Genomic DNA, 13,669 nt, shown 5'->3' on the forward strand with positions numbered 1-13,669 from the left:
TATTTGAGAATGAAGGTCATTCATTTTAATAAATAAGGTGTCGCATGATGCCCACCATGCTACAAGTCCAATACAAGTCTCTATACCCAAACAAAAATACTTGCATGCAGCTAGCTTGCAACAAGCTTGTTTTACTGCATGTAAGCCATATGCAAGCTAGTAGGAAGCTCGTGCAAGCTAGCAAGAAGCTTTGCTCAAATTGTTAGCTGTCCGCAAGCTTGCAAAAGATAAGACTGCAAGCTTGCGAGACTTTCTGCAAGCTTGCGAGACTTTCTGTGAGCTTTGGAGACTTTCTGAAAGCTTGTAAGTCTTTCTGCAAGCTTGTATAATTTTTCTGCGACCTTGCAAATCTTTCTGCAAGCTTGTATAATTCTTCTGGGACCTTGCAAATCTTTCTGCAAGCTTGTATAATTCTTCTGGGACCTTGCAAATCTTTCTGCAAGCTTCCATATATACTATTCATATAAGTTTGCAAATTTAAGGCTGAATTAATATATAAACCAAACAATATATGGTAGCTAGCATCTACTCTAAATTTTTGAAGTTGTAAATTACTACATCCCTTGTTAACCAAACCAACAAAATTAAAGGATACCTAAATTTCAATAAATGTACTGTTTTGTAAAACACATGTACAATTAGTATTGAAGAACATATATACAAATAAGTAAATGCACACATACATAGAACAAGTTTGAATTTCATCATTCATTTAGAATATCATAGTCAATAAAAAATCTGCAACAATGATCAAATTTGACAACTAAATGTGCATCATATACATTCACACTTCAATTGAACTGGTATTCCTATTAATCTGATTCTATGTTGTTGGTTCTTACACATACAAATACCCTTCGATCTTTGCGATAAAAGTCCACAAACGCACAAAGGTCTATTATATCCGTAACAGGAATTGCCACATAGTTATCAGTCAACACACCACTCATAATGTTATCGAGTTTTGGTGTCACAATATCATCAGGGCCGCACAGGATTTTTTCTGCTACAGATATTTTCCTAACTACAGCAAGAAACTGTGCACACCTACAACAGCTAATGTTACAAGCACAAACTGGGAAGCATTTAACATAGAACACTATCTGCCCAACAAGTACGTGACTTCCCATTTTAAACTGCACAGTGTATGAATTTCTTGATGTAACTTTATAAGTACTGCATTGGAACAGTACTCCTTTTATCAAAAGCCTGTAAAACACCAAGCACTTTGCTGGAGCAACTGCAGTGTAATAATTAGGTTGAATATTTTTTGAGTGTGTTGCTCCTATTAGGTGTACACCCTCACATATGGTTTCAGTAACTTTATGTCGATCACTTTTACTAGATTTGTTTGTTTGTTTGATTAATTAACGTCCTATTAACAGCTATGGTCATGTAAGGACGGCCTCCCATGTATGCGGTGTGTTGTGTGTATGTTGTGCGAGGTGCGTGTTTCGGGAGATTGCGGTATATTCATGTAGTGTCTTCTTGTATAGTGGAACTTTTGCCCTTTTTATAGTGCTATATCACTGGAGCATGCCGCCGAAGACACCAAGCAACACACCCCACCCGGTCACATTATACTGACAACGGGCGAACCAGTCGTTCCACTCCCTTTTTGCTGAGCGCTAATTAGGAGCAGAAACTACCACTTTTATAGACTTTGGTGTGTCTCGGCCAGGGGACAGAACCCAGAGCCTTCCTAAAGGCCAAAAATGAGGCGGTGCCAAGGGAGGCATTAGGAAGGATAAAGTCAGTTAGGAAGAATAGAAAAGATAAGATCCTAAATTTAGTCGCCTTTTACGATCATGCAATAAGGGCAGCAGCCGCAATTCTAACGCCCTACCTGCAGGGCTAAAGTTTCAAATAAAGTTCGGACACTGTAGTTTCAGCATTTATATTTTGTTCTAGAGCTGGTAACTTCATAAGGGTTGAAACTGCATTGGCTATTTGAACAGCTGGAGATTGTTCCATGAAAGCAATTTACCATTCATGCTTTCAAATGAAAAGCATGAATATACCCATAATGGTCCCAGTTGTCTCACGACTTCATGTAAATGCAACAATTGATGTAAATTTGCTGACATGTTATTTACACCATAAAGTGTCGAAAACAGGCAACAGAATTTCATAAGTAGTTCTTCACAGTGCACTAACCAAGTAATCCAAGTTCATTATAAATATTGCATCGACAAATAACAGATAATGTTCAAAAACCTCCTTCTTCAGTACACCAAATAGAACTGGCACTGAATAATAAAATAGCCATGAACGACACTCAGAGGCTTTCCAATATTGTGAATGTTCCTTTATACTCCTTGGGTGGCGCTTGATGAAGTAGGGTGGTTTGATACAAGAAAGTCTTTTGTCTGCTATGTCCACAAAATTTGAGACTGAAAAGGCCTCAGTAGAAAATTTAGGATCAAACCAGTTTTAAAAGCCGACGAACAATACCTAGCAAAACAGTATGCATGGAATCTATTGCAGTTCCACGTATTATATCTGCAGAAATATTCACCCACCAGGATGGTCCCTTTACATCAAACACTGATGTTGATGATGCAAAAGCATTTTCGCCATGTTGAATAAACTCTTCATGAGTTCTTTTTGGACCGTCAACTAAATGTTCTTGAAAAGGGAATACACGAGTGTGACCTTTGCCAGTTTTTACAACAATTCCTTCTTGCTTGCATCTAGGACATCCAAATTTTCCATTGAACTGAGCCATGTTCATCATTAAGCATTTTGCCGGCAAATCACAAGTACCACACAGCAAAATACCTCGAACAGTAAAACATTCTGCACAGTGTCCACAGTCAACCAGGATGCCGTCATCACGTACTTGCTTTAAATTTTTATAGAAAGGTTTCAGAAAATCCGACATGGATGGCTTTGATTTACCAAACCACAAACCAGCAAACAACATATTTTCTGTCTTCATTCTGTCATGGTATGGTAGTTCATTAATAGACAGGAATAAAGGCCAAAGACCAACTTTCGATGATTTAAATAAAGGCACTCCATCTGTGTACCACATGAATGATAAATTATTTGGGTTGTTAAGAAAAGCATTTTCCTCGGAGTACTCTTTATACAAATCACCATCATATATATCCTCTAAATTTCTTTCTTTTTTCTTTGACCGAGTATGTCTATGATTCAGATCTTGGTGAAATGTTTTTCTTTCAAAAAGTTTGTTTATCTGTTGTGCAAGGGGAATCTCAACAAAGTAAGATACATTTTTGCTTTCCTTTATGTTAGTCACAGTTAGGACAAACATCATTTTCTTTTGTAAGTAAACATTCACAAACTGTACAGTATGTGTGAAATACCAGAGGTGATTTTAGTTTAGAGAACTAAGCTCTAAACTTATACAGTGATGAGTAAATGATATTTGTTGATAAACAATGAACATCTATCAATGACAATAAATCTGCGAGACATTCACCAGTAAGATTGTGTCGCAAAGCAAATGTCAAAATCAAAAGGGCACTCTGAGCAACAGTTGTCGATGATCCCTCATAAATTGGTTTAGAACCACCATCTTCTGAATTACTAGAAAACTCTTCATTTGGCAAGTCGTCATATTCATGTTCACACCATTCAGAATTGTCTTCACAGTCAAAATAGTCTTCTTGATCGCTTTCATAATCTATGAAAGCTTCTGGATCGCTCTCAAAATCTTTGGCAATTGCAGAGTGTTCTAGATCTTCAACTAAAATATTGTTCTCTTCCAAATCTGCCCCCAAGACTTCAGAGTCTTTGGATGAGTTCCTACATTATAAAACAAAGAAAGCTTTGATTAGGATATGAATGTGCATGATGAAAGAAAGTTATACATGTATAGAACACTGAACAATCAGTGTGTGTGTTGAGAAAGAAGATACCAAAAATATGAATTATTTTTGTAATTACTGTATGAATATAGTGTACATATGTTGTACATTAATTTATTTAATATACAGTGATGATAAAATTTTGACTTGTGAATTCAATCTTTTTAAAATTATCCAAATATTATGTACGAAACCAAAACAGTGACTTTCACCACTTAATGAGCAATGACCTAACAAATCGATATCTGTTGTACATTTAACTTTAAGTCATCAAACTTTTAAAAGTAATGCAGAAAGTTACAAAATAAATAAGAAAAGTACCACTGACATGTCATAGCTATGATTGTATTATTTGTAATTTTATGAAGAAGTAACAAAAGCATGCCCACTGCAATTTGTACTCTTACACTTCTCCTGGATTCCTAGCTGATTCATATTCTTGAGTATTGTTCAGATGATCAAGATCTGCACTCACACCTTTTCTCTTTAAACGCCATTTTGTAGTTTTAGGTGCACTTTCAAAAGGGTCGTCATCTTTAAATCGGCTGTTATAATTAGTTTTCGAATTGGACACGACGTTGCACCTAAAACAGAAATTAAAAGCAATTTAATTTTCTATTGTTAATATAAACTACAGATTAAAAAGACACATCTTTATAAATACCGGTACACAAAATTCTATATCAGATCAAGGATACTGTACAGTAAGTGGCCAAAAGTATTGGTGCATCATTACTTTCTATTATATACTTCACGTATTGTTACATTTTTTCAATGATTTTGTATGGCTTTATTTTTCAATCTATTGTAATAAAATTTTGTACAAAGTTAAGCATATTACTTAATACTTATATCTGCTGACAATATTTTCCTTATTCTCCATAATTTACTTTTGGTGTAGTCAGTGATTACCAGTATCTACCAGTGTGACATACCATTTTGTCCCTATTCGCCTGATGAAATACTGTCATCAGAATTTTAGCACAGGGAATAAATTGTGACACCGAAAAAGAAATTATCGCAGAAAACTGAAAATATTGTTAGCAGTAACGCCTGGTGATAGTAATTTTCCCCGAAAAAATAAATTGAAAAATAAAAGCAAGAAAATTCCTTGAAAATTTCTTAAAAATTTCTTAAAATAGGTCTATATACAGTAGTGAATATACACATGGCCAGTGACAAGTTGAATTCTTACGTTGGCATGTGCCCATCGTCGCAGTCAACGTCATCAATAGCTGAATCACCCTGTGGTTCAACTTCAGGTTGTAAACGAATTTTCTTTTTCAATCGCCATTTCGTCGATTTTGACACACTTGCCAAAGGATCATCCTTTTCCAAACGGTTGTTATACATGATGAATTAAAGTGACACTCCTGTCGCATGCATGCATGGCTACAGGCATTGGGGCGATCAATGTTTTATTATGATCAGCTGGCAGTGATTGGTTGGAAATGTCGGTCGATTACAGAAGTTATTAATGCACCAACTGTTGAAATGTATTTTCTGTCGTAGTTCATCATAATTGGAAAACATCAATACTGTCACCGTACATATATATATTACCGAAATATTACCGCAGCATCCTCGGCCACTCATAAACCGGAACTGACGACCGAGGCGCCCTCCCTGGGCTGCTGATAACCAATGCGCAGCATCTAGATCAATATCCGCTCAATTCAAATTTTCAGTTCGCTCGCTACACTAGGCCTACTTGTTATTGAATTTGAAATGGATCGAACGAAAAATCTCTTCGCTTGGTTTGACTGGGACGATAACACCACAAGTGTTAACAGTATTAATATCATAAAGGAACCAATAAAAGACTTTCATCTGTACCAGAAAGGGGATGAAGTCGTAGCAAAACTACCGAAGTACGGACTATGGAACGGTGTTAATGTAGAAATCGGAGGTAAGTTTTTTTGTTTGTTTGTTAAATTTTACACCCCCAGAAAATGATGAAAGATTGGCCAACCAAAAACTCCTATTTATTAGTTGAAAGTTTCAATGAGTTAAGAAGTGATTAAACCCTTTAGCAATAGGCTAGCATTCAATCCGGCCAAAGCCGGTCGTAAAAATTAATGTCGTATTTGTTCAATCAAGCCAAACCGGCCGATGGCCGAATGTGAGAGTTGTTATTTTCTGTTGCTTAGTTATGATTAAAAATGAATCATAATAAACAAATAAATTTTCTTTGAATTTCCTCTTTCTATAATGAAACAAGAGGCCCATGGGCCTTAGTGGTCACCTGAGTTCAGACACAGAATGAAACAAAGACATGCATCATAAACACTATAAATATGTATTGGCCCATCAGGCCCTTGAAGTCAGTCAGTGGATTTTATAAATTTTTAATCTATGAAGATTATTTGGTTCCATCAAATCTGTGAATTCAGGAGAAAGATTTTTGAAATGCTATCATTTTTGACCCTTTTGGCCCCATCCCTCTCGCCCCTGGGGGTCGGCCAGGACCAATATGGATATGATGTTAAATGCTATCTCAGGCTAATAATTCTAACCCAGATTGACTTATTTCCTATGAAAAAAATAAGCAATAATTTGTTCCTAAATGTGTTTTCCTATATAAAATATAGTAAATTTGACCCCCTCCCTAGGGGAAAATCTGAGATCCCAGGGCCATGAAAATTCAAAAATTTTTGTAAAGGGCCTTATAGACCTTCCAATCTATCAAGAGTATCTGGTTCCATCAAATCTGTGAATTCAAAAAGAAGATTTTTGAAATTACCATTTTGACCCTTTTGGCTCCGCCCCTCTGGCCCCTGGGGGTCAGCCATGACCGTTGTGGATATGATGTTAAAATGCTATTTCAGGATAATAATTCTAACCCAGTTTGAATAATTTCCTATGAAAAATAGGCAAATAAAGTTCATAAATGTGTTTTTCCTATATAAACTAAAGTAAAATTGACCCCCTCCCCAGGGGAAACATGAGACCCCATGGTCATATTATTCACAATTTTTGTAAAGGACTTTAAGACCTTTTCCATCTATGCAGAGTATTTGATTCTACCAGTTCCAGAATTTCACAAGAAGATTTTTTGAATGTTTTAGCCTATTTGACCGGTTTGGGGACCGCCCCTACCAGGCCCCTGGGATCAGTCCATGGAAAATTTGTTAATTTGATTCAATCGGCCATCACATAGGGATAATTCTGACTACAATTGACTAATTTCCTGACTAAATAATGCTCAAAAATGTGTTTTCCATATATCAAACTTATATTTAGTAAACTTAACCCCTCCCTAGGGGGGAAACCCTGAGAGACCCAAGGTCATATAATTAACCACAATTTTTATAAAACACCTTAAGGAAACCTGTCCATCTATGAAGTATATTTGATTCTACCATTTCCTGTATTTTAGAAGAAGATTTTTTAAAGTTTTAGCCTATTTGCCCCTTTTGGCCCCGCCCCTCTGCCCACGTGGGGGTTGACACCGTGGACCCAATATAGATATGCTATTTAAAACGTTATCTCATGCCTATAATCCAAACAAGTTTGACTCATTTCGTATTAAAATTGAGCAAAAAATGCTCATAAATGTGTTTTCACTATATAAACTCTAGTAAACTTGACCCCTCCCCAGGGGGGAAACGTGAGTCATATAATTCACAATTTTGGTAAAGGACCTCAAGACCTTTCCATCTATTAAGAGTATGTGATTTCTACCATTTCCAGAATTTCAGAGAAGATTTTTGAAGATATAGCCTATTTGACCCCTTTTGACCCCGCCCCTAAGGCCCCTGGGGGTCAGTCATGGAAAATTGGTTAATAGGATTCAATGGCAATCTCATACTGATAATTCTGACAATATTTGACTCATTTCCTATTACAAATGATCAAATAAAACTCAAAAATGTGTTTTCCCTATATAAACTATAGTAAACTTAAACCCCTCCCCAGGGGGAAACCTGAGACCCCAGGGTCATATAATTCACAATTTTTGTAAAGGACCTTATGACCTTTCTATCTATGAAGAGTATTTAATTCCATCACATCTGTGAGTGGAGAAGAAGATTTTTGAAATTTTAGTCAATTTTACCCCTTTTGGCCCCTCCCATAGCTCCCTGGGGGGTGGGGACCATATAATTCACAATTTTGATTGGCCTTATGCCTTAGAAGGTTTGTGCAAAATTTCATTGAAATTGCTTCAGCAGTTTTGGAGAAGAAGTCGAAAATGTAAATTGTTTACGGGACATACGACGCACGACGGACGACGACGGACAAAAGGCGATTAGAATAGGTCACTTGAGACTTCGTCTCAGGTGACCTAAAAAACCAAATAATGTCAAAAGAAGCAAATAAATGCATACTCCTCTTTTTGTCCGTGTTTTTATTTTCCCCACGATGTTTCAATTTTTGAAAGTTATTTTCTCAAAAATATTGCCTAAGTTGTTTATCAATGAAAATGAAAAGTGATTTTCAGTTGGCGGTTTCATGGACAAAATGTTCGTAAAACAATAGGAAAATGCCATAAAAAGAAGAATAAACATAGCGATAGTGCGCAGGACTTTGACAAATAATGAGGTGATGATGATGTTGACCCATTTTGGTAAACATGACCGCAGAAATGGTCTTTGTATTTGAATGAATTTTTGTCATGATTTTTCATAAACCAAAGATTTTAAAATAAGATAACTAAGATAATGTTTTAGAGTATTTTAATGATTAATACGTTTTACTATCGTGAACGGCTAGTCGAGATGGACCCTACGTGCTACGATGCAGATTTCAAGGTAAGCACTTTATAAAATCGTTTGTCTGAAATGATTGGAAAGTGAGTTGTGTCCTGATAAAGATTGCAATGAGGATGCTGTTGTTATATTAGTCCAGACACTGTTCATTGACAGTATTGGTCCGGCAATCCAAGAAGTGTACGTGTGTGTAATTGCAGTGTCGTTGTAATCTGATACTGTGATGTTGGCATTGTACAAAACACAGATGGGAATATTCAGGTAGACGACATGATTAGGCTATGATACTGTGTTCACAATATAAATTACAACTTTATTTATTATTTATTTCTTCACTTAGGAATTGAGTATATTGTATTTGTGAAATACCCAAGTCTGGCACAGAGCTGGAAATATATAGATACTTGTAGAGAAAGTACCTCAGCTAATTAATTTAAAAGTGAAAACAATGGAGAGTTACTAAAACCATAGAAAAAAGAAACATGATAAAAGCAAAAACAAAAGCACCAAATGTTTCATTTTTGTATTTCTTTATTTGATATTGTTGTTCAAAAAAATTTTTGTATTAATCCAGCTCACACTTGCATAATACCACATACAGTTTCCATGTATATGAATATGCAGAATTACATGATCCACATTTCCAAATATATATATATATTTATTTTAATCTGAAGTCCATCTTGTATCTTCACTGATCTACCATTTGGTATTTTCAGGATTTATGCAGGCCAGCTATCTTCATAGGTTACATATAGTACGGACATTATTGCTGCAAGGATAATAAACACAGATATTAGTCAAGATATCTAAAAATTTTTATTCATATAATTTAGCATTAATTACACAAAATTTGTTAAAGGTTATTATTTTCCTGTAAAACTAACGGTTAATGAGGTTTTTCTTACCTTTTCCAGGTGCTGTCGCGGATGTACTGTAATTTGAATTTGTTATCAGCAGTGTACAGAAGATTGTTCCGCAACTCTTTTTATGAAATTTAAATGTTTTTTTTTAATTACAATTCATATTTCCCCCAAATCCTTAAAAAATACCTGAACACAGGTATTTATATGTGCATACCTGCTTAATAAGCAGGTGAACTCATTAAACCATTCAGTGTCATATGTTTTTATGGAATTTTCCTGAACTATTTTAAATATTTTTCTATAATGAGAAATGTACTACTATGCAATTTTGCAAACACTACTTTCTGTGGTTCTGTGGCTTACTTTTTGAGAGATATCACAACTTATTCTTGGAATTGAACTTATAATACTGTACGTCATTAATATCTAGTAAACATCAGGAAATAATTAATGACTGCAGAAAAAGTAAGTAGTGGAAAATCCAGAAAATATTTTCATATGATAAGCCTGGTTTTGTTTTGTTTGTTTGTTTGAGTTTTACGGCCCATCGACAACTAAGGTCATTTAGGGCCAAACTACAAGTCAAGCATTATTATCAGGATAAAAGATCAGGGGTAAAAAAAAAGGTAAGGATTAAAACACAGATTGTAAACGTGTATTTGATAAAAAAAAAAGGTTTGCATGGGATAAAATAGTTTTGGCTAAAACACATGAGAAAACTCGTGCAAAATGTTGATGAAACGATGAAATGTTGAGTTGATACGATGATATGATGAGAAAAACGTTCATATTTTATCTAAAATACCGATTTCTTTGAGATAATTAAAAATACGATTATGTCTCACGGCATGAAACAAAGTGTACATGTCGGAGACATCATAGTATTTATCTCGTATGTGTTTAAAATCAATACAGTGCACTAAAATATGCTCCACTGTGAGAGGAGAATCACATGCATGGCATGTGGGAGGATCCTCCCCTCTCAATAGATAGGAATGGGTAAAATATGTGTGTTCAGTTCGGAGCCGAGAGAGAACAACTTCCTCTCTGCGGACAGTTTAGGATTAAGTGTAGGTTGAATTTTAAACAGTTTATTGTTTGTTTCGGTAGACCACCTTTGTTGCCAATGGTGTTTGATGGCTGAGTGAATTGAAGGTTTGATGTCGGTGTATGGTAGTTTCAAATCTGTTTGTGCTAGGCGAAGAGCAGTCTTAGCTGCTTTATCAGCCTGTTCATTCCCCTTTATACCCACATGACTGGGAATTCAGAGATAAGTAATTTGAGTTTTAGAAGATAATTGAAATGTTCGGATTAAAAGATTTTGGATTAGAGTATTTCTAGGACATCTAGCCTGGTAATTGTTTTTATACATAATATTTTATTAAAATCCCCCAAAAAATAAAACCATAAACATGAAACATATATATATATAAATATGGTGTATAATGATCTTGCAATATTTATGGCACAGTATACTGCAATATCTTGTGAGTATGTGCACATGCATGACCAAAGAAATTCAATCAGGTAATTGAAACCCATAGTTTTAGTATTGTTCATGTGTTTATTCATAAATCCTATTTTCTTTTGTCAGATTCCAAAAAAGACCTGGAATTACAGATGGATAAGCGACAGATGATGCAACTGCAACAAGGTACTAGCTGTTCCAATGAAAATGAAGAACACAATAACTTTTCTGATGATGAATCTGAGGAAGAAAAATACTGCTTTGTCAACAAGTAAGTTTTTTGTGCCATGACATAATAAATTAAATTATTATATGAGTATAAGCATAATATATTCTCAGTCATTTCATGTAAATTATAATCCTGTGTATACCCACTTTCTTTGAAGTCAGGGACTACAGCTTTTAATCAAAGTGTACCTTGTATACATATGTACATTATATAATGGTTATTCTTATTGTTGTCACTAGCAACTCATTTTAAACAGATTTTGTAACAGGTACATGTTTATTTGTTTAAGTTTATATCATGAGGATACCTCGAACAAGGTTGTGTTTGATGGTGCTAATTAAGGTCAAGGTTATATATATGTATGTATTGAAACAAAATGCAAGTTTACAATTATTTTTTTGTTGGTTTTTCATCAGCAGTGGGTGTTCAAATGATGCATTATGCTTGCACCATAAAACGAAGATGTAATTTTTTTACATACATTGTATATATATTTAAAATTTATCAATTGATATTTGCAGAAATGATCAGAAAGCCACAAAGGAACAGAAAAATAGTTCAAGGAGTAAAAACGTCACTGTGCCTGTGGAGATATCCAATAAAGAAGCACAAGAAGAGAAGTTGATCAGCAAAAAAAAAAGAAGGAAATGGACCAAAAAAAGTTGGGGGAAGCAAATAAAGCCTTGCAACAAATCATTGAAAAAAGACCATAGGAGGGCAACGTGCAATCTGTGCATGATCCTGAGAAAGCAACATGTGAGCCAGATCTACAATCACCTGTGCCTGATGTGAACACTTCGCCTGTTGAACAGCCCATTCCTGTTCATGAACCTTACCAGGAGATAAATACCAACAACAAAAGCCCAGGTTTAACACTTCCTATACTAATGATCATTTCAATCAGGAGATGTCAACATCAACTAGTACCCATCAAATGCAACCAGCTACAGGGTATGGTTATAATTACTTATATCAACAGGATCCAACAGCAAGCACCTTCAGTTTGGCTCAATGACCTGCACAGTTTCTGGATTCATCCCCATACAGTACTTATCGACCATTACCCGACTACAACTATTCAACTCTATTGTCACACTCTGAACAATTGGCTGCCCTAGAAAAGGAAAATGCAGCTTTGAGAGCTGAAAATCAACAGCTGCGGCAAAAGTTAGATTCCATTGGTCAAAATGACTCTGGTAAGCATTTCTGTTTGTAGGACTATTATACTGATTTTCAAGTAAATTAAGAATATACCAGAATAACTTTGATGCCTGGCTCAGATTTCTCGAAACAAAAGTGCAGACTTAAGTCAAAACTTAATTTTTTCTCCTTCTGTAACTTATATGAAAACTTTACTAAGTTTGTTTCAAGAAATCGGAGCCTGGTTATTCAATTTAATCAACCAGTCAATTATATTATGTACAAAAGCATAATTAGCTCTATAGGGGCGTAGCCATAGTATATATTATATACATCCTTAACTTTTGAAAATACATACACATGCAACAAAAAATGTCTGGTTTTAGTTGGCAATGTGTGCACAACTTATATATTCAATGCATATTCACATGCTTTTTTGTATTTTATGTACGTCTATATTCACTTTTGTAAATTAAATGTAATATAAAGCGATTTAGAGTAATTTTGTGAATTATATAGGGTGCAATATAAATATTGTATTTACTTTTATAATATATCATTGTGCTGTGATATGTGTGAAACATATAAAGACTCTAGTCTTTATAGGAATGCATATACATATCAATATAATTATCTAAACAATAAAATGACTTTACTTTGATTGTTTACAGGCATTCAGGTTACACCAGGAAAGCTGAAATTCTTGAAGGATTTATATACAGACTTAGAAGATAAACAGTATGTATTTTATGCAAAGTTGCTTCTTTTAGGATGTAATGATTTTTATTTTTTTCCTTTACATATAATATGCAGAATTAGATATGTTGGGGTATGTGAACGTTTGGTACAATATGTCTATCGTCTATCAAATTTACTTGATTTTTCCCACTCTAAAAAACCAGCTAACATATGTCTTATTAAAGGTGATAGTCTTCAGTTGCCTATATTCTTGTAGCCTACCATTGATTTGATCGGATCTGGATAGTGACTGTCATCTTGGAATTTGACAGTTGAAATTTCATTTTCATTTCTTAGTTAATATTTCTCATTGTTCTTCTATAGATTGTTCTTAAAGAAACTTCATATAAGTGTATGCAGGATCCACTTGTTATCAAATTAAAACAAACATATCCTGCCCTGTGGTACTCTTCGTATAGTTTAATATTTTCTTCTTTTTTTTCCCAGCCGGATTAAGAACATGAACAGAACTAGTTCTAAAGATGATGCAGCTTCTTACCATTATTCAACTCCAGAGGTACATATATATGCTCATCTCTATTCTGATCACTGTTACCATGTGTGGTTATTTTGTACACCTTGAGGGAGAAAGAAATCAAAACCATTTCAGAAATATAATTAATTACTGTTATTTAGGTTTACTGCCTATTGCTTTTACTAATGACATGGCATGGCAAGATGTA

The 13,669-nt window shown here is 34.8% G+C and overlaps 1 pseudogene; it reads right to left on the minus strand.

Annotated features, from left to right (window-relative positions):
• Nucleotides 1-2,142: 2,142 nt before the first annotated feature.
• LOC138311502 (uncharacterized) lies at nucleotides 2,143-5,381 on the minus strand (annotated as a pseudogene).
• Between the last annotated feature and the right edge of the window lie 8,288 nt (nucleotides 5,382-13,669).

The sequence above is a fragment of the Argopecten irradians genome, unplaced genomic scaffold, assembly GCF_041381155.1.
Source record: "Argopecten irradians isolate NY unplaced genomic scaffold, Ai_NY scaffold_0035, whole genome shotgun sequence".
NCBI lineage: Eukaryota > Metazoa > Mollusca > Bivalvia > Pectinida > Pectinidae > Argopecten > Argopecten irradians.